The sequence below is a fragment of the Podarcis gaigeae genome (genome assembly GCF_964106915.1).
Source record: "Podarcis gaigeae genome assembly, chromosome: 5".
NCBI lineage: Eukaryota > Metazoa > Chordata > Lepidosauria > Squamata > Lacertidae > Podarcis > Podarcis gaigeae.
The window spans coordinates 67,017,984-67,040,472 of record NC_139681.1 but is presented as its reverse complement, the minus strand read 5'-3'; the positions used below and the strand labels follow the sequence as shown (position 1 = coordinate 67,040,472).

Below are 22,489 nucleotides of genomic sequence, written 5' to 3'. Positions count from 1 at the left end.
GGGAAAAAGTGTGTCCTATAGGGCAAAAAATACGGTAATTACACCAGCATAATTTACCCTGGCATAAATTACGCTTTTTCCCCATAGTTTGGATTGCTCTGCCATCCTCCAATGCATCTCCCTCTAATGTGAGATTTCTGCACCCTGTATTCATCTGGAACTTGTACATCTTAAGAGCTACAGCAGGTGCTGTTGCTGGAAACGGTGTGATAATTTCTCTTCGCTCGTAAGTGCCAACTCTCTGGGGTCCTGGGTGTCTGAGCACCCACAAAATTCCTCATGAAGGGACCGGGCACCCACAAATTTCAGTGCCAGGGACATGCATGCTGCATGGCAGCCACGGTTGTGGGGCCAAGCTGGCACTCCTGTCCTCGCTGTAGCCACCATGTCTGCTATGCACTATTTCAGGCATCCTCAACCTCGGCCCTCCAGATGTTTTTGGCCTACAACTCCCATGATCCCTAGCTAGCAGGAACAGTGGACAAGGATGATGGGAATTGTAGTCTCAAAACTACAAACTACACTCGATGCAGGGACATTCCACAACAGCACCAGCAATCTCTTAGAAGTGGTCCTTGATTTAATACAGTTTCAAGCAATACTTTTTATATCTAAGGACCAAACTACAAGTGATGTTAACACTGTGATTGGCAACTTCGTTGTTGGTCTTTAAAAATGAAAGACCCAAAAAAAAAAATCCCTGTGTCGGGGTGGTGGTGAATGTCATCAAGACCACAGCATGCTTGGAAGGGAACATTATACATATTAAATATGTATTCTGTAGTTGACCTCCTTTGTAATGTTTTGTGTTTTTTTTTGAAATCTTTAAGATAATATTTTAGTTCTCTGTTATGTTGCTTTGACTGTATACTCTATACAGTGGTACCTCGGGTTACATACGCTTCAGGTTACAGACTCCACTAACCCAGAAATAGTACCTTGGGTTAAGAACTTTGATTCAGGATGAGAACAGAAATTGTCCTTCGGCACAGCGGAAGCAGGAGGCCCCATTAGCTAAAGTGGTACCTCAGGTTAAGAACAGTTTCAGGTTAAAAACGGACCTCCGGAATGAATTAAGTACTTAACCCGAGGTACCATTGTATTTGACTTTCTTCAGAATGTTTTGTTTATGTTTTATTGATTTAATAAGCTGTAAACCGCTTTGAGATTTTTCTTAAAAATATAGAGCTGTATAGTATAGAAATAAATTAATAAAATTATGCCTTCCTTCTCCAGCCACAGCTCTGGAAGGAGAGATTGTGAGACAACGCAAGAAGCATGAACCTGAGACTGACATCCAAGGAGGAGAGCATGGAAGGGAAAGAGAAATTCACAATTGTGCTCATTTCATTTATAAGCTGCCTTACTATGCTTAAGGTGGCTAACATCAGAACTAAAATTAAGGGGAAACGGGGAGTGTGAGTGGACAATGAAACACAAAACCAAGTAAGGAAGAACAGGGCACAGAAGCAAGAGAAAAACAGGAAAGCCTGCAGTACTCTGCACACTGCACAAAAATCAGCCTGTGATGCTCGAGGGGTCTCTTGTGAGGCTCTGTCCTACACAAGTCACCGGACCAGTCACTCAGTTGGTCCCATAGATCCAGATTTCCCTTAATGACAGATAGATAGCAGTGGGCCTCTCCCTCTCTATGTTTAACTGTGTATATCAATAAAAGGCACGCGGGGTGAGGCATGCTATCTATGCAGTTGTGTATATCAATACAGGGCACGTGCAGTCCAGTAGGCTGTTCCTAGAATCCACACAGAGCAGAACAGCTTCATTAACTGATGAATATTAAACATTATTTACTTATTTATTTTTTAAAAAAGAACTAAAGAACAATAAGTAGTTTTACTACCCCAGCCTGGCGTACGCAACTCTCCTCTTTGATTGCTACCCAAACTGTTACCCCCAGGTGCTCATGGTTTTTTCCCTCCCTCATCTTTGTTCCCGATACCAGGCTTAGACATGGTTTTTTATTGTGAAAATCTTTTGTAAGTTTCTTTCAAAGGGCACTCGGGGTTATAAAGCAGGATAAAAGGACCCCTAACCATTAGGTCTAGCCGTGGCTGACTCTGGGGTTGCGCCACTCATCTTGCTTTATTGGCCGAGGGAGCCGGCGTACAGCTTCCGGGTCATGTGGCCAGCATGACTAAGCCGCTTCTGGCGAACCAGAGCAGGGCACGGAAACACTGTTTACCTTCCCGCCGGAGTTTATCTACTTGCCACCTGTTTATCTACTTGCACTTTGTGCTTTCGAACTGCTAGGTTGGCAGGAGCAGGGACCGAGCAACGGGAGCTCACCCCGTCGTGGGGATTCGAACCGCCAACCTTCTGATCAGCAAGCCCTAGGCTCTGTGGTTTAACCCACAGTGCCACCCGCATCCCTATAAAGCAGGATAGAAGTATCCAAAACATACACATAAAATCGCCTTCCTTCTCACTCCGTCTCAACACCTCCTCCAACTCCCTTAACTGCCACTCTCAACACTCTACAACCTGTCATTCACAGTGACTTCACACAGCACTGTCAATCAACCTGCTGCAGTGCAATTCACGTCCCAAGAAACTTGCATGGGCTTGGGCTGCAGCTGCGCAGAGGGAGGGAGTGGAAACGTCTAGCTATAGCGAATGTCTGCTTGGTGATGGGATGTTCCTGGCAGGAATGACTCCTCTTGCTGGCTATGGCAAGCAAGTCCTTCAGAAGCTCTCCAGGGGGAGGAATCATTCCACCTTCCAGACTGGCAGAGTGAAGACAACCCCTCAAACCCCAAATTTGACAACTGGGAATGGCAACTCCAAACAAGGAACCAATGATGAAAAAGACAAGAAAATGAAGACAACAAACAGGGCAAACAGTCTGGGACATGTAGGTTGCCAGCAGAAGCCCTAAGCCACCAATCGCACTCCAGGTGGAAAATAGACAGTGAAGCAGAAGTGGGAGAGATGCCCTTCATCCCTATAGTAAAATAGAAACTCACAGGAAGCAGAAAATTCCATTTTTGCCAAACAGGGATGGAGGACATTCCTACTAGGGTTATAACAAAGCAGGCTCCTTCAGACCTGTGTGGGCTCCCTCACCTACTGTGACAGAAGCCCCTGAGAACCTTCCTACAAAAGGCTGCATCAGCCGATAAAAATGAGTCTATTTGATAGGGCTAACCAAAGTATGAGGAGAGACGCATGTGGCAACCGTACAAATATCCACAATCAGAAAACTACTCTTGCGTGCTCAAGAAAGGGGTCACCTGGAGGAGCCTGCACAAATCACTGCTGCCTACTTTGCTCTAACTTTGCCTGTGGCTGCCAAGAGCCCCATCTCCAGCCTTGGCTATCCAGTCATTCATCCCAAGAGGGAAGTCTGCAATCTCCATTGTGGCCAAGTGGTTTGTGTGTGCAGACCAAGGACAAATAGGCAAAAGCTGGAAGTAGAAACCCTGAGTTCCAGACTGCTGCTTTCCTCTGGCAGCTGGGTTGGCAAAGCCAATATGATTTAAGGCATCACCAAGAGGCAGCTTCTAGCAGTATACCCACATCCTCTAGCTCTTGCTGTGAAGATGCATGCAAGTCTCTACTTCAAATGGGATGCTGGTTGCGTAAGAGACATTGGCATTAATGTGCATGCACCTTATCTGTGGGCAGTTCCTCATCTGGTGTGGAGTTACCCACAACCACAAGCCTATTAATATATGAAAAGCACGACCATTTTTCCCTTTCCTGTCTCATGAATTATCTTTTATATATATATATATATATATATATATGCAGGTTTTGGTGTCCTCGGGTGTCTTCCCGTGTAAAAGTTGGGGTGTCTAGGCGACGTTTCGACGAGGTCTCACTCGTCATCTTCAGGCTGGTGCTTTCGGCTTCTTGTTACTGGAACAGAGCGGGATCTCAATGTTTGAGTTCCTATAAATACTGTAGAGGGGGTGTGGTGTCTAGCCTCCAATGTTCTGGGCAGAGAGGAAGTTCCCAGGCTAGTGTGCCTTTTCTTCTTTTGTTCCTTAATTACTTGAGAGATACCTTGAGTGATTTCTTGAGTGAAATACAAACCTATAAAAACAGATCCCACCACCTATCTGGAAAAAACCACCAAATCCAAAATAAAAGCCTCTCCTATCAGTGAAGAAATCCAGCTAAGAATCATCCCCAGAGAAAAATCATCCAGATGCCCCAAACTCTACGGCCTCCCCAAGATACACAAAGAAGGAACACCACTCAGACCAATAGTCAGCTCCATAGGCTCACCTCTACAAAATCTCGCTAAATTTCTCGCCAAGCAACTTCAGCCCTATGCAGAATCCATCTCTTCACACGTACCAAACTCCTTCCAGTTCATAGAAACAATAAAGAAGCAAAACCTACATCCTAATGACCTACTTGTGAGCTTCGATGTTGTATCTCTCTTCACACAAGTGCCCATTAATGAAGCCTTGACAGCTATTCAAAACAAATACAATCCCCCCGAATACATCTTGGACCTGACCAACCACTGCCTAACCAACACGTACTTCATCCACAATGGACAAAGATACAAACAGATAGAAGGAGCACCTATGGGATCACCCCTCTCACCGGTCATCGCAAACCTGTACATGGAACACTTTGAAACCAATGCTTTAGACAAGTCAGAACACAAACCCAAACTTTGGCTCAGATATGTTGACGACACCTTTGTAATTTGGCCACACGGGAAGGAAAAACTGGATAGCTTCCTCACACATCTCAACAACTTACACCCCAAAATACAATTCACTATGGAAATAGAAGCCAACAACCAACTTCCCTTCCTTGACGTCCTAATCTACAAAAAACCTGATGGCTCCCTAGGACACACTATCTACCAGAAAAAAACACACACCAACCGCTACTTACATGCACAATCACACCACCACCCTGCACAAATAAACTCCGTAGCCAAGACTCTCATCTCCAGAACCAAACGCCTGGCTGACAAAGACCACTTGACAACTGAGTTACAGAATCTCTCAAATGTGTTAATTGCCAATGGATACCAGCAAAACAGGATTACGAAGCTAATCCAAAAAGAAACACCCCCCAAAAACCAAGACACAGAAGAAAACAATGGCATGGCCCTCCTTCCTTATATCAAGGGCACTACAGATAAAATTAGCAAAATCCTCCATAAACACAATATCAAAACAGCCTTTTGCACCAACCAAAAAATAGCCAATATCCTCAGAAACCCCAAGGATAAAATCCAGTTGGAAAACCAAGGGATCTATGAAATACCCTGCAAAGTCTGCCCAGCCACGTACATTGGACAAACAAACAGACGAATAAATGCACGTATCGCAGAACACAAGAATGCCGTCAAAAAAGAAGAAAAAACTTCCTCTCTTTTCCAACACATGAAAGAAACAGGACACGAAATTAATTTTGCAGATTCCAAATTGCTCTTTAACACGGAACATCACCACAAGAGAATAATCATGGAAGCCATCGAGATAGAGAAACACCCTCACAACATGAACAAGCGTGACGACACATCCCGCTTGCCAGACATCTGGAAATTAGCCCTCCCCACAAAAACTGACACCAGATCCAGAGGCACACAGAACGCCAACACCAATCAACCACACCAGACCCAAACCCAGACCCTCTCCACAGATGAATTACTGACACCATCCAGTAGCCAATCCATGGTGGCACCTCCGGATGCTGCACCCCCCTGCAATCCCTACACAGATCTGGCTGACACAAGCCACAAAACCACAGCTCGCCCCTATACACGAAGCCAAGCCAAAGCACAACTAAGTGCAATACAGCCATCTTCTCAGGAAAACTCTTCACAAAGTTCAAGAGGTCAAGACACAAAGACTTTAGCAACTAATCCACACCTAATGACCCACCTAAGTGGTACTCAGGATATCACTCAAGAAATCACTCAAGGTATCTCTCAAGTAATTAAGGAACAAAAGAAGAAAAGGCACACTAGCCTGGGAACTTCCTCTCTGCCCAGAACATTGGAGGCTAGACACCACACCCCCTCTACAGTATTTATAGGAACTCAAACATTGAGATCCCGCTCTGTTCCAGTAACAAGAAGCCGAAAGCACCAGCCTGAAGATGACGAGTGAGACCTCGTCGAAACGTCGCCTAGACACCCCAACTTTTACACGGGAAGACACCCGAGGACACCAAAACCTGCATTCCTGTACCCGTGAAAATCTACGAAAGCAATATATATATATATATATATATATATATATATATATATATATATATATTTATTAAGATTTTTTGTGAAAGAAAAACATAAGTAATAAACAACATTGCTTATATCATAACAAAATTTCATAACTTGTTTAGGCTTCCTCGCGTCTCCTGCTCCCACTTACATTGTTGAAAAGTTTTTTCAAGCAAATTATCATCTTGTTTACAATCTTATATCCACTCATTTAAATATAATCTAATAGTTCTCCCAAAGGGTTTGTTTTTTCCTTACCTGTCTCATGAATTATCATATCCTTTTGGTGAGATTGTATAACATAGAGATCTCCTTGCTCTGAACTGCTTTTTCAAATGTTAGTATTCTTGCTTGCCAGATTTGAAAATTTAGAATTTGTATTTACATCAAATATATCAAGGCAGCGTACAGCATATAAAATTCAATAAAACCAGTCTGTAAATATCTAGGAAACATAATTTTAAACATCATTAGACACTGGTTGGTTGCAAGAAAACAAAATCATATCGTGAAGTTTTCAGAAGATGTCTGAAAAAAGGCAGGGTTGGTTGCTGCTGAACCTCCATAAACAGTGAGTTCCACAGGACAGGGACTGATACATTAAAGGGTCAGTCCCTCGTAAATGCAGCTGAATCCCACCTCATCAGAGGATCTCAGATATCAAGGTATCAAATATGAGATCATTTGAGGCAGATAACATTAGTAACCAAAACAGATACAGTCATACCTTGGTTCTGGAACTTAATCCATTCTGGAAGTCTGTTCAACTCCTGAAACCATTCAAAAACCAAGGTGCGGCTTCCGATTGGCTGCAGAAGCTTCCTGCACTCAAGCAGAAGCCATGTCAGATGTTCGGCTTCCAAAAAACGTTTGAAAACCAGAACACTTACTTCCGGGTTTTCGGCGTTCAAGATTTGTTCGACAACTAAGCCATTTGAGAACCATTTGAGAACCAAGGTATGACTGTATTCACTGTTTGAGTCACTTCCTATGCTTTTCCAGGATGATGACAGCCATTTTAAAAATTGCAACTGTTTATAAGAAGCTGTGGAAAAGGTGATTTCATAAACCACCAAGAAAGCCTGAAGGCAAGGTTATGGCAACCTTAGTGAGATCATAGGAAATCTACAACAGGGACAGACAGTGCTTATACCCTCTTCGTTAAAAAAAGCTGGCAGTACACAGAAATTCTCCTTCAAGGGTGGTTTTTAAACTTTTTGGATGCATCAGAAGAAAACATTAGAACTGAAAACATCACATGCATGCAGAAACAAAAAAGAGGAGAAGACAACTCCCCTGGGAACTGCACATACATCAACTCCACCGGCTCATCTGACATGAAAAGGCACATCATTTAACCAAAAAGAGTCCCATAAATTAGTATTACTTTTGCATAAACTTCCATGGACAAGAGCTTTGCTGGTGTGGCAGTTTTGCTGCATTTTTGCTCTGAATGCAAATATGCTGTCATCCCACTCTTTGCACGGAAATGTACTTAAAACGTTCATTACCAAAAGGGGTAAGCAGGCATACAGTATACCTGAAGGAGCGTCTCCACCCCCATCATTCTGCCCAAGCACTGAGTTCCAGTGCCAAGGGCCTTTGGGCAGTTCCCTCATTGCGAGAAGTGAGGTTACAGGGAACAAGGCAGAGGGCCTTCTCGGTAGTGATGCCTGCCCTGTGGAACGCCCTCCCACCAGATGTCAAGAAAATAAGCAACTATCTGGCTTTTAGAAGACATCTGAAGGCAGCCCTGTTTAGGGAAGCTTTTAATATTTGATAAATTATTGTATTTTAATGTTTTGCTGGAAGCTGCCCAGAGTGGCTGGGGAAACCCAGCCAGATAAATAAATAATAATAATACCAACCACACCCTAGGCTACCCCAACCTCTCTCGCCACCAAGGAAATACAACAAGCATTGTATTCTGAGGAAAATACAATCTTTAAACAATCTTCCCAACAATACTATACTAGCTACTATGGATGTGGAATCTCTGTATACCAACATCCCACACAACGATGGTTTACAAGCTATAAGGAACACCATTTCAGATAAAACCACAGCGGACTTTGCCACCAAACTCTGCCAATTTGTCCTTACCCACAGCAACTTCAAATTCGGTGATGACCTGTACCTTCAGATCAGCGGCACAGCAATGGGCACCCGCATGGCCCCACAGTATGCCAACATCTTCATGGCAGATTTAGAACGTTTCCTAAACTCCTACCCACTCAAACCTCTCTTGTACCTGCGATACATTGACGATATTTTTATCATCTGGACACATGGTCAACAGACCCTGAACACCTTCCACCAGAAATTCAATGATTTTCACCCCACAATCAACCTAACTATGAATCAATCTATGCAAGAAATACATTTTTGGACACTACTACAAAAATACAGGATGGGCACATAGACACCACCTTATACCGTAAACCAACTGACAGACAAACATATCTACATGCCTCTAGCTACCATCCCAAACATACCAAACAGTCCATTGTATATAGCCAGGCACTAGGTTACAGCCGCATCTGTTCCAATTCTACAGACAGAGACTCTCACCTAAGAGATCTACAGCAAACCTTTTTAGAACTAAAATACCCAACAGATGAAGTTAGACAACAGATCAACAGAGCCAGACTGATACCCAGAGAGAACTTGCTGCAAGACAGACCCAAAAAAGAAAATAACAGAACACCTCTAGTCATCACATACAGCTCCCAAGTTAAAACAGTACAACGTATCATCAGAGATCTACCAACCTCTCCCGGACAATGACAGTTCTCTTTCTCAAGCTCTGGGAGGAAGACCTTTCATTGCCTACAGACAGCCACCCAGTCTTAAACAACTCCTAACCCACAATAATACTACAACCAGACCTAACACGGACACTGGCACCACAGCCTGCAATAAACCCAGATGCCAACTTTGCTGCCACATACACCCGGACAACACCATTACTGGCCCCAACAACATCACACATACCATCTCGGGACTATTTAATTGCTCATCGTCTAACATTGTGTATGCCATCAAATGCCAACAGTGTCCTTCAGCTCTCTATATTGGACAAACAGGCCAGACCTTACGCCAAAGAATAAACGGACATAAATCGGACATCAGGAATCACAAGACAGAGAAACCAGTAGGAGAACACTTCAATCTCCCAGGACATTCTATACAAGATCTCAAAGTAGCTGTTTTACTACAAAGGAATTTCAGAAATAGACTGGAAAGAGAAGCTGCTGAATTACAACTTATCACCAAACTTAAAACCATGGAGAAACCTGGCCTGAACAAAGACCTTGGATTCTTATCTCATTATACATGACAAAGCCATTTTTCACCTTTTCACCCCTTGCTTCTCCCTGTAAGACCTATTGCAGTCGTTAAGAGTTGTCAACAGGCTCATCACAGCTATCTGCCAACCACCCATTCCCACCACCCTTCTGAGTAATACCCCTCCCCACCTTCTCACTATATAGAAGGGTCTGGAAACTTCTGTTTCAGTGTATCTGAAGAAGTGTGCATGCACACAAAAGCTCATACCAAGAACTGACTTAGTTGGTCTTTAAGGTGCTACTGGAAGGAATTTTTTTATTTTATTTTTTACTATGGCAGACCAACACGGCTACCTATCTGTAACTGGAACAAGCAAATAGTAAGAGTGATGCTGACACAAAAACACACATATATTAAGTAAAATAATAGAAGCATTACTACCCCTCCCTCTATTTTCTTCTCAACTTAATATTGCATGCAACAGTGTTGCCTCACAACAAATGAAACTGATTCGTAGAAAACACAACTTGAAAAAAAGACAACGCACGCATTTTTGTAAACTAAGAAATCTTTAATAAAAAAAAAAACCAGTCAGGCCTTCAATTCCATATGGCACAAAACCTTTTTTAAAATGTTTTGGCGATCATTGTTTAGCTCAAAACTGCAGTGCATCTGTCTATCCGGATGAGCCGCCATAAAGATCCTTATATTTCTAGCCAAAGACTAGTGAATGCAAGCTAGCTATGCAAGCTTACAGAAAAAGAGATATGAAGGTATGAGACATAAAAAAGCATTGAAATAGTTAATTTTCAATGCCGTATCTGCACTTTATGTAGAGGGGGTGCCTCATAAGGAATGTAATAGAACATGGTGCGAACAGTTCTTTTGCCCTCAAATGCAAAAGATTTTATTCAATGTAAAATTGGCTAAAATCCAAGAGAGTCATCTCATAATTTAACGCTGCAGTTTCTCTCTATGACTGGCATCCGCAGATGTCTGACCTGTAACTTTAATGCTGTTTCTCCTCTGTTTTCCACTAAGCATATGACAGCACATTTAAAGTTATTATCATAATCATGGAGCTGTGGGAGAAAATAAGATCTGAAACACGACAGTCCAGATTATTTCTGCATTTCAGCTACAAAACATTTAAAATAGAATACTTGATCAACCAAAAGTCCTAGATAACCAGATTAAGTCCTCCTGTTTCAGGCAGTCCTTTGACAGTGTAACTCTGGTAAGGACAGTGCAATTCCATACATGTGTGTTCAGAAGTAATTCCCACTGACTTTAATGGAATTTACTGCCATATAAGTGGGTATAGGATTCCAGGCTAACATTCCTATTAACTTGCTTTTTAAAAATATGACAGCAGGGATGGAAAATTTGTGCCTCTCCAGCATTTGAAAAGCAACAAGTCCCCCATCCCTATCTAGGGCATTCTACATTTTGTCTGTGTGATATAAGCATGGTAATCATTAACAGAAATAATTTGCAGGATGAAAATGTGCAGGTCAGTCTCTAGGCTAGCCAACCATGGTCACATGCAAGACTGGATCACACGTCTCCTTCCTGCTCAGAAGCCACACAAATTCTTATTATACAAAATGAACTGGGAGAGAACTTCCTGACAAAACTGATACAGTGGTACCTCGGGTTACATACGCTTCAGGTTACATACGCTTCAGGTTACATACGCTTCAGGTTACAGACTCCGCTAACCCAGAAACAGTGCTTCAGGTTAAGAACTTTGCTTCAGGATAAGAACAGAAATCGGGCTCCGGCGGCGCGGCAGCAGCAGCAGGCCCCATTAGCTAAAGTGGTGCTTCAGGTTAAGAACAGTTTCAGGTTAAGAACGGACCTCCGGAACGAATTAAGTACTTAACTCAAAGTACCACTGTACATGCAAAATAGAGTTTGCTTTCCTGAAGAAACAAAAAGCAAACTAACCAGACACCATTTCAAAACTGTTTACAGTGGTGCCTCGCAAGACGAAATTAATTCATTCCGCGAGTTGTGTCGTCTTGCGATTTTTCCGTCTTGCGGAGCGCGGATTCGCTAGGTATTAACGGCTTTAAGAAAAAGGAAGCAAACTCACAAGGCATTTTTGTCTTGCGAAGCAAGCCCATAGGAAAAATCGTCTTGCGAAGCAACGCAAAAAACGAAAAACCCTTTCGTCTTGCGCGTTTTTCGTCTTGCGAGGCATTCGTCTTGCGAGGTACCACTGTATACTGTTTTTTAAAAATGTAATGTTTGCAACAATGTAAGGATCCTGTATGCAAAGCAGATGCCAGAATGAGTGAAACTAAACAAAACTGGGGGGTGACACCTTCCAAACTAAACATTTTGCTTTAATGTCAAGCACAGGTGTGAGGTACTTCTGAACAATAATATTTCTGTATGCACAGAATTTATACTCTGCTTTTCTACATTAATATGTAGTCAAAGCACCTTATAAGTTTTGCTGAAACATTAAAGAAACAGCAAACCACCAGAAATGATGGCTTAAAGCAGTAATAAAAGCAGGCATGAGGTAAAAGCATTTTGGCTAAGCCCACTGAAACAGCACTGCTTTTAGGGTTCTTCTAAAAATTGGCAATGCTTCCATATCCATTCACTCTCTCTTTTTTGCATACACTCTCATCCCTTTGATTGTATACCAAACCACCATGATATAAACCCCCAGAATAAAAAGACATTTGGTCTACAGCTATGAACAAATTACTGATGTTGGTGAAAAACTACCAACACAGAGACGAACAAAAAAGATGCTCAAAAGCAACCTGATAATAGCATGAGCCTAGCACCCTGCATTCAATAAAACAAATGGGTTCAGGATTTAACACTCTATCCTACAGCCTTACAGTTGTGAAAGCGTGATTACTAGGGACAATCCGTCTAATCAAGCCAATGAAATCTTATTTCAGCTACTGCATCCCTAAATTTCATTTGCTAATCTGACAACAGATTGGTTACCTGATGTCGATGAAAAGTGAAGTTGCAACAGACACGGCAGGGTGTTAGAAGATTTCAGGGCTGCTCATAATGCTCTTGCTGTCCTAGAAACCCAACCACTCAAAGCAGTGAGATCGCTAACGAAGGCTGAAGGCCACCTGTGAAATGAAAAACAGTTTATTAGAGAAAAAATACCAACAGCACAGGAGTCGTCATGCTTTTAGTATACAGAGATGAAAGTGAAAGACACAGACTTCTGATGCCTGAGCCAAGCCTTTTAAGCATGAAGGAAAGCATGCTAACAGCCTTCCGAGAGGCCTGACATGCAAACAACTGCAAAATGCAAACAACTGCCAGTCGCCGCTACGTAAAATAGCTTATCCTGAAACAAATCAATGCCTCAAATTTCATTCAAACCAAATCACTGAAAGCTCCCTTCCAACAATACATTCAAATGCCCTTCCAAGAACACTAGACTACTTCTCATGCAGAGAAACTGTGCGGAGCCTCATCTATCGTTTTGTCTTCCAACTTCTCAACGAAACCAGAAACCTCCCACTGCTCATCTCCTGCAGGTATAAAGAGCCCACGCCCAACCTATATTCTATTTTGATGTACTGCTTTTTGGAATCGAGACAACTCAGAAAAGAAGAACAAGCCTAATCTGGCATCTGGAGCCACTTTTGAGGTTGTTGAGACACAGCTGAGGGGAATCGGAACACCAGAACTTGACAGTGTGAAGTCATAAGAAGGAAGGAACTACATTTCCTCAATGGCAGCAAAGCTGGGGGGAGTAAGATATACTTTTTATTGATATCTTTAGCCCTTAACCACTGGGGAACAGTATCCCCACAAAATCACCTTATCCTACACATGTTCATTCAACTGCTTTGATCGGCAGAACTGGCACTATGCTGGGTGCTACATAATGCCCATTTCACATTTGTAAGAAATTGGTTGATTAGTGCACTTTGGAACTCCCTGCCTATTGAGATCAAGCAGGCATCTGCTCACTATACCCTTTTTGGCGCCCGCTAAAAACATTCCTGTTTAGACAAGTCTACCCAGGTGCTTAGTGAGTTGAGGTAATTTTAACTTTGGGTGTCTGAAGTAGGACTGTACATTTTTCTTGATTTTTCTATTTTATCTTCTATAAACTACATTTGGGTTTTTTAAACAATCAAACAGTGTGTAATAATGAATGAATGGATTGGCAGCTGAAGGTGGTTTGAGGGGCACCCTATCTGGGCATTCATTAAATGGGGAAAATATCACATTTGGGGATGCTCTTGCAGGGACAAGTGAGTTAAGTCTGCTGCCTCCTTGGTGTCCGTTTTTGCTTTAGCGTTCCAAAATATATGGGGATCCGATATGGACCTGTAAACTCTTGGAAGGCAACAGAAGGAAGAATGGGGCTAGCACTCTCACCCAACCCAGGTGTGATGAGGTACCTATTTAAATAACACCTGAATGGACCTAGAGCAGGGTTTTTCAGGCTGAGGATCACATTTCCACCTGGGTGATCTTCCAAGGGTCTACATCCCAGTGGTAGAAGAAGAAGAAGAAGAAGAAGAAGAAGAAGAAGAAGAAGAAGAAGAGTTTGAATTTGATATCCCGCTTTATCACTACCCAAAAGAGTCTCAAAGCAGCTCACAATCTCCTTTCCCTTCCTCCCCCACAACAAACACTCTGTGAGGTGAGTGGGGCTGAGATACTTCAGAGAAGTGTGACTAGCCCAAGGTCACCCAGCAGCTGCATGTGGAGGAGCAGGGAAGCGAACCCGGTTCACCAGATTACGAGTCCACCGCTCTTAACCACTATACCACACTGGCTCTCACCACTGGTAGGCAGGACCAGAGGCAAAAATGTGCAAAGCAACAAGTGTACATTTTACCTTTGTACAATAGACTATATTCTACATGCACTCACAAAGAATCATAGAATTGTGTTGGAAAAGGACCCCAGGGTCATCTAGTCCAATGCCCTGCAAGGCAGGAATCTCAGCTGAAGCATCCATGACAAATGGCCACCCAACCTCTGCTTAAAAACCTTCACAACCTCCCGAGGGAGACCATTCCATGGTTAACAGCTCTTACTTATATACCCCCCTCTAAGTTTCTAGCCAGGAAAAGGAAAACACACTCAAGAAGGGTATGAAGTGTTGCTCGTGAGGAGCGAGTCTCAATGGTCATTTGCCCCTGATGTCTGATGCTTCCTTACTACAAAACTTGATTCTTCCGCACATTCTTCTAAGACCAGTGCTTTCTGCATGTGTCATGGCTGTATCAATGCATGCTGAACTAAGTACAGTCATGCTTCGGGTTAAAGACGCTTTGGGTTAAATCTTTTCAGGTTGCATCCCACGGCGACCCAGAAGTACTGGAAAGGGTTACTTCCAGGTTTCGCCGCTTGCGCAGATGGCTCAAGATGACATCACACGAATGCACAGAAGCGGCGAACCGTGTCCCGCGCACGTGCAGACGTGGGTTGCGTTCTGCTCAGGCTGCGAACGGGGCTCCAGAATGGATCCCGTTTGCAACCAGAGGTACCACTGTAAGAGGGTTGGATAGCAGTTAGGGAAAGGAATTTGAAACGCAGAGAGGGAGGCACAACTTAAGGGACAGCTACCAGGAAGTGATTCAGCACAGAAAGCAGAGAGAGCAAGAGCGCGCGCATGAAAGCCAGAGAGAGTTAGGAATTAAAGAAAGCAAGCTTAAATAATGTCTTTGTTTTATAGTACTCCTGCCTGATCCTTAGTGATCATTAACAACACTTGAAACAATGGTACTCACCAGCACAGAGTACGACCACATCTTTTCTTTTGCTGCCATTTTGTATTGGCACTCAGCGCTTTTACCTTATATTTTACACAAAAACCCCTCCACTGCATAAGACTATAATCATGTGCATATTTACCTGGAAGTAAGTGCCATTGAGTTCCGTGATGCTTAAAAGCTAAAGGTAAAAGACCCCTCACAGTTAAGTCCAGTCGCGAAGAACTCTGGGGTTGCGGCGCTCATCTTGCTTTACAGGCCGAGGGAGCCAACGTTTGACCGCAAACAGTTTTTCCAGGTCATGTGGCCAGTATGACTAAGCCACTTCTGGCAAAACCAGAGCAGTGCACGGAAGTGCCATTTACCTTCCCGCCGCAGTGGTACCTATTTATCTACTTGCACTTTGACGTGCTTTCAAACTGCTAGGTGGGCAGGAGCTGGGACCAAGCAACAAGAGCTCACCCCGTCGCGGGGATTCGAACCGCTGACCTTCTGATTGGCAAGCGCTAGGCTCAGTGGTTTAGACCACAGCACCATCCGCGTCCCTTCCATGATGCTTATTTCTGAGTAAATATGCCTAGATTTTACCTGCAAAGCACAATGAGCATATTCTTAATGAAGAATATTTCCCATTCTAAATATTTCCTAAACTAAAAAGCCACAAACATTGTGATCTTTCATTGCAAGAGAGTTTCTCCAGCTCTTTGGCCCGCTGGTTGCCCCCTTTCTACTGCTTTTTCAGCTCAACAGTATCCTTCTTTGAGGGGCAGTAACCTTAATGTAACCAACATTCCAGTCTAGGAAACAGCATTCTTCCCATCAGTCCACTATTTCCACAGATGTTTCCCCAAACCTGCTCAAGCTCACCAATCGTCTTCCTTCCATTCATATTCAGCTGTCATTTTGCACTAGGCTGTAATTAATAGTAGGTTCGTAATTTGCTTCTAAGTGTAACATTTTGGAATGCTCAAGTGTCTCCGACGCAGAATCTCTGCAATTAAAATAACCTTTACAGATCTCATCAGTGCTCCGAGATAATCTCACTCACTTCTGGCAGGGGATGCAATTAAAAATAATAATTGAACAATCGCTCCAAGTCATGGATTTTATTTAAGATCTTCATGTATAATCCCCACCCTTTTTACTTGAAGGAAGAAAGGTAGATTGTAAGGAGAAAGAGTTTCCCTTACAAACCTGAAAGATAATAGTTACAGAACTTATTGTTACAGGAATGAAATTATTTAAGCAGATCTTCCTTTTAAGTTCTATTAGCCCTTCCTCCTAGGTCTCCATATATATATATATATATATATATTTCTTATAGGACAAGGCTGCGATCCTGAGACAGAAAGCTCTGTAGGAAGAGAAATATTATGTAACCACACAATATTTTGGGGCAATCTCTCCTGAAGAAGACTTCCCTTGACCCATAGGTATATGGAAAATACCACGAGGTCACTAACAATCCCTTCTTGGCCAACATATGCAAGGGATAGCCCTTGGCAGCATGTTCTGTACCTATGGGCATAGCTGTCAACTTTCAGATTCGAAAATAAGGGATCAGCAGCCTCGAAAATAAGGGATCAGCATCCTCACCTGTCCCGGGGACAGTCTACGGGATATCTAACAATCCGGGATAGCAGCGGGAAACGGCACTGGAATAAAGGAATTTCCCGCAAAAAAAGGGAAGGTTGAAAGCAATGCCTATGGGTCTGATGTTATCTGACTTCACTGCAAAGTGCTGAAAAGGCTGTGATTCATAGGTATGGAATGATACTTAATAATGTGGTTAAATAATTTAGATTTCATAAGCATCTTTGGGATTATAATCTTCAGGAAGTGGAGGAAAAAATAGCAATACATGTGTAACGTACTAGACTGGAAGAAACTCCTGCCTGAAAGTTTAGAGAGCTGCTGCCAGTCCATGTCAACATTATTGCCATATATGGACCAATGGTCTAAATCAGCTTAAGGAAGCTTCCTATGCTACTCGGAAGGTATATTCAGATCTTTGCAGGAATAATAATAATAATAATAATAATAATAATAATAATAATAATAAATAATGTTATTTATATCCCGCCCTCCCCGGCCAGAACCGGTCTCAGGGTGGCTAACATCTGAATATATAATACATTAAGACATAAAATTCAACAGAAATACAGGAAGAGTGCAGGATACTACCCACCAAGTCAAACTGGTACTGCAGTGTCAGAACAGGCTTGCTACTGGAAATTGGGAATCTGCCACACAGTCAAAATCATTTTTTGGACTTGTTTTCCTTTATCCTCAGGTCTCACATAAGGCATCACTAAAAAAGCAACTGGCCTGCTCCAGCAGTTCTATTCGTTTTACCTAAAACTACTGCCAAACTTCTATTGCTGATATTATTGCTCACTGCCACATCTTGAAGAATTACATTCTATTATCCTGGACCCCAAAAGTAACTGGGCTATTGTCATGAATCTTACTATGTATATACACCTCAGAAATAAATCACACTGGTACAGGTAATGAAGGCCCCATCACAGAGCTACAATTCCCAAAGTGGTTTAACAGGCAATCCTTCTTCCTGGGGAACTCTGTAATCATAGCTGTGTGAGGTAAATGGGAGGGGGCGGTTCCTCCTTACTTTCAGCACCCTTTACAGTTCCCAAGATTATTTGAGGGAAGCCAAGACTGTTTAAAGGGACGCGGATGGCACTGTGGTCTAAACCACTGAGCCTAGGGCTTGCCAATCAGAAGGTCGGTGGTTCGAATCCCCGCGACGGGGTGAGCTTCCATTGCTCGGTCCCAGCTCCTGCTAACCTAGCAGTTCAAAAGCACCTCAAAGTGCAAGTAGATAAATATGTATCGCTGTGGCAGGAAGGTAAATGGCACTTCCGTGCGCTGCTCTGGTTTCGCCAGAAGCGGCTTAGTTATGCTGGCCACATGACCCGGAAGCTGTGCGCCGGCTCCCTCGGCCAATAAAGTGAGATGAGCGCCGCAACCCCAGAGTCAGACACGACTGGACCTAATGGTCAGGGGTCCCTTTACCTAAGACTGTTTAAAGGGGTATGATATATACAGTGCAGAGAGCAGATGCTGCCCTGTGTTTCCAATATTACAGACTGCAAAAACTTCTAAATTTATATTTTCCATCTTCCTCTTTTTTTAGTCCCAGCTCTCACTAGGTAACATCAGCTCAATAACAATCAACTACCTTTCTGCCATTTTACAATGGGGAACTGAGGCTAAAGGAATAGTTGATTGGTGGGGCTTTTTCTGAATTCCACTTGCATGGAAACAAACAGCTGCAGAGCAGCTCAATTTAAGTGTTTCTAATAACTATATATATAAACGGCGTTTCCGTGTGCTGCGCTGGTGCCGGCTCGCCAGAGCAGCTTCGTCACGCTGGCCACGTGACCCAGAAGTGTGTCTTAAGTGAGATGAGTGCACAACCCTAGAGTTGGACATGACTGGCCCGTACGGGCAGGGGTACCTTTACCTTTACCTTTAATAATTATATATAACTAAATGTGAACCGAGAAGAGGAAAAAAGTTGGGTTTCTTAGTTTGTGTCTCTAAATTTAAATTGCAGGCTTGTTCTGTGATTCATCTGGCTGATGGTGGTGGCTTATCTATTTTACTCTTAGGAGGAGAAAACGCTCCATGAGCTTTGCATAAAACTCAGAAAAGGGATGGGTGGGGATAGAACAGGTGCCATCCGAGAGGTGACAAAATGTCACAGCTGAAAGGCAGCTGCTCAGCAGAACAGAAACAACAAGAAACCTCTCAAGTGAAAAGCAAAGAAGCGGCAACCAGCCTAAGCAAATGATAAGAAAAACCGCATGGGCCCTGTAGAATCAGCGTCATCAATCTCGCTGTTTCCAAATGTCTGCAATCCAACTCTGCAGGAAGCTGCCTTAAACTGAGGTAGACCACTGAGCCATCTAGATCAGTATGGTCTACAGTGGCAGTTCCCAGGTTTTGTTTTGATATGGGGACTCACCAGTTCATATTCACTTGCTAGGGTGGCCCACCATATTTTTTTTGCAACATGACCTTTGGGCTGTCATTCCCAGCTCACATGCAGTTCTGCCCTTCCTTCTTGCTGATAACCCACTCCAAGGACCTCTCCGCCACCTACGTCATTCAAAGTTGAGACCCTAAACCTTGTCTCTGCCTCCACCCACTAGCACCCAGCAAAGAAGGGGCCCCACATCCCTTTGCCTGGCAGTCTTAGCACAGAATTGTAGAGTTGGAAGGGACTAGAGGGTCATCTAGTCCAACCCCCTACAATGCAGGATCAGCCCATCACTGGCCTTTGTCCCCTGCTAATGGCCCATCCAGGTAGCTCTGCATCACATTAGCTCCCCCTGAGTTCTACCACATTAAAAGGTAAAGGGACCCCTGACCATTAGGTCCAGTCGTGGCTGACTCTGGGGTTGCGGCGCTCATCTCGCTTTATTGGCCGAGGGAGGCGGCATACAGCTTCCGGGTCACGTGGCCAGCATGACTAAGCCGCTTCTGGCAAACCAGAGCAGCACACAGAAACGTAGTTTACCTTCCCACTGGAGTGGTACATATTTATCTACTTGCACTTTGACGTGCTTTTGAACTGCTAGGTTGGCAGGAGCTGGGACCGAGCAATGGGAGCTCACCCTGTCGTGGGGATTCGAACCACTTACCTTCTGATTAGCAAGTCCTAGGCTCTGTGGTTTAACCCACAGCGTGACCTGCTGCCATTTGCATGAGAGGAGTGCACAGAGTCCTTTTTCCTGTGATTTTTTCCATATATTTTTCTGGTGAATTCTGATCTAGTATGGAGATACTAGAAGCAGATGTCCTGTGTCTGGTTTCCTTTTCCTTGCACAGACTATTCATACTTATCTGAAAGCCATTTCCACTGAACTCACCTGGGCTTGCAATGTATAGGATTATACAGAGGCATTTATAGTTTTTCAGGCAGCAATCCTATGCACACTTAGCTGGAGGGCGGGGCAGGGAAACACCACTAAACAGTCAGCCTTACATGCATATGATTGCTATGTATAAACATCGCATTAGCACATGAGTTGTGCTACGTTATGATACATTTTATGTTGTTAAAGCATAAAGTTTAGGTTTGATAAGAAAGCGAGAAAGTTATGAATGCAAATATTTTGGCTTCTCCCCAAAATTACGGTTCTCTCCTCATCCCCGCAATGGCTTCAGCATTTGGGAAATTTAGCACCTCACCTACAGGTTATCCTTCCATCCATTGAATAGGTACAAGGACTGTGAGCTCTGCAGCAGTTGCAGAGGCTGCATTGCTCTTTATTTTAGATGCTAGTACCCTCCACAGCTTCTCTAAAATTTCAAGAGGTTTCTTCCCATGGATAACGCAGCAGTTTGCAGTTATATCCCAGTTTAATAGCCAAGGAGAATGTCAGGACTTACAGCTGCAGAAGTACTGTATAGAAGGATCCAATAAGTTGGAAATGTTGAGATAAGGAGGGTTCGTTAATCCATATGTAGCGGCAATGCGAACTTGCCCCCCCAAAAAACAATTCTGGGGAATGATTTATGAAGAACTAAAGAAGATGCTTCAATATTCCTTTCCCAAGAAGCCAGAAGCATTCCTGTTAGCTGTAATAGGACAGGAAATTCCAGATAAAGTAAAAAAAAACCTTTTCCTTTACGCAACAGCAGCAAAACGCTAAAATGCGGAAGGAGAGGGAAATCCTGACAAAAAAAGTGGTTGCTTAAACTAAGAGAATATGTAGAATTGGGCCACTATGGTGGCCAAATAAGAAATACAAAGAGAAATACAGTCTTCAGCAAGTGGGAACAACTAGAAGAGTACAGTGGTACCTCGGGTTACATACACTTCAGGTTACATATGCTTCGGCTTACAGACTCCGCTAACCCAGAAATAGTACCTCGGGTTAAGAACTTCGCTTCAGGATGAGAACAGAAATCGCAGGGCGGCACGGCGGCAGCGGAAGGCCACATTAGCTAAAGTGGTACCTCAGGTTAAGAACAGTTTCAGGTTAAGAATGGAGCTCCATAACGAATTAAGTACTTAACCCGAGGTACCACTGTATCTAAGAAGTAGTAGTATAAATAGATACTTACAAGTAGGGTTAAACACATGAACACCAACAAACAAAACAAATAGAGATGGGAGAGAGTGGAAAACTTTAGAAGTTGCAGCAAACCAAAGGGATGGGGCTAGGATGTTAAGGAAAGATAGGTTGGGAAGTCTAGGCAAGATGGGATAGGAGATGGTGTATGTAACTGGAACAAATTTAGCCGATTGCAACTTGAAAATGCATAAATAAACAATAAAAAGGAGTATTGTCTAGAATGCTACAATGACAGTTTTTCAACCAAAGCCTAACTGCCACTGATAGGTATGCTTGGCAAGGCTAATGTAGACAAACATAAATACAGCGGAACCTCAGTTTACGAACTTAATCCATTCCAGAAGTCTGTTCTTAAACCAAAACAGTTCTTAGACTGAGGCACATTTCCCTAATGAGGCCTCCCAACGCTGGTGCCCTTCCACCGTTCAGATTCTGTTCTTAGACTGAGGTAAAGTTCTCAAACCGGGACACTATTTCCAGTTTTGGGGAGTTTGTAAACCAAATCCGGACTGTTCTTAAACCGAGGTACCACTGTATACTGTTGTGCCATTGTTTGTATGCCCTTTTGGGGTTCATCTGAATGGAAAGAGGCATAGAAGAAGAATAAATCAAATCACAAATGTCTTTTTTCTTTTTGTTGTACAAAAACTGGCAGGTCAACCCTACAGTTCCGCCAAGGTTACCATAACATAGTTAGACTCGTCGGGAGCAAAAAGCACAATTGCTGCACTAACTGAAATGCCCACAGCATCCCTGCAAACTTTGCCACCACCCAGTAATCCTGAGGTTGCTAACTAATGGTAATACACATCAGCCATGCATGGACCTCATCAGCCAATGTGTGGCAACAGTATTAATGTCACATTGATGCTACTGTGCCCAGTATATGTGTCCCCTACATGCACAATGCAGAAATGGGCAGCCAGAAGAGACCACATTGCTTTGCCAGTGCAGACCACCATGTAGCTGTGGGAATCAACTAGCCATAAATGTCAGGACAGATACCGTATTTTGCGCCCCATAGGACGCACCGGCCCATAGGACGCACCTAGTTTTTTTTTGGGGGGGGAATAAAGAAGAAAAAAATTATTTCCCTCCCAGGTGCGGGGCTGGAAGAACCAGGTCGGGGAACAGCAGGAAGGCGC

General features: G+C 43.3%; 1 protein-coding gene across 11 annotated transcripts in view; it reads right to left on the bottom strand.

Annotated features, from left to right (window-relative positions):
* Nucleotides 1-22,489, bottom strand: part of ST6GAL1 (ST6 beta-galactoside alpha-2,6-sialyltransferase 1) — a 123,884-nt gene that overhangs the window by 31,123 nt on the left and 70,272 nt on the right. For 8 of the 11 annotated variants that reach the window (XM_083742133.1, XM_083742132.1, XM_083742126.1 and 5 more), the window contains exon 2: nt 12,482-12,618. The exons of 1 other annotated variant lie outside the window; for it this stretch is intronic. The gene's annotated coding sequence lies outside the window, so the exon portion shown is untranslated. Of the gene's footprint in view, nt 1-2,423; nt 2,504-12,481; nt 12,619-12,940; nt 13,176-22,489 lie in introns of those variants that run through there. 2 more of the 11 variants (XM_083742128.1, XM_083742124.1) reach the window with 2 other exon arrangements.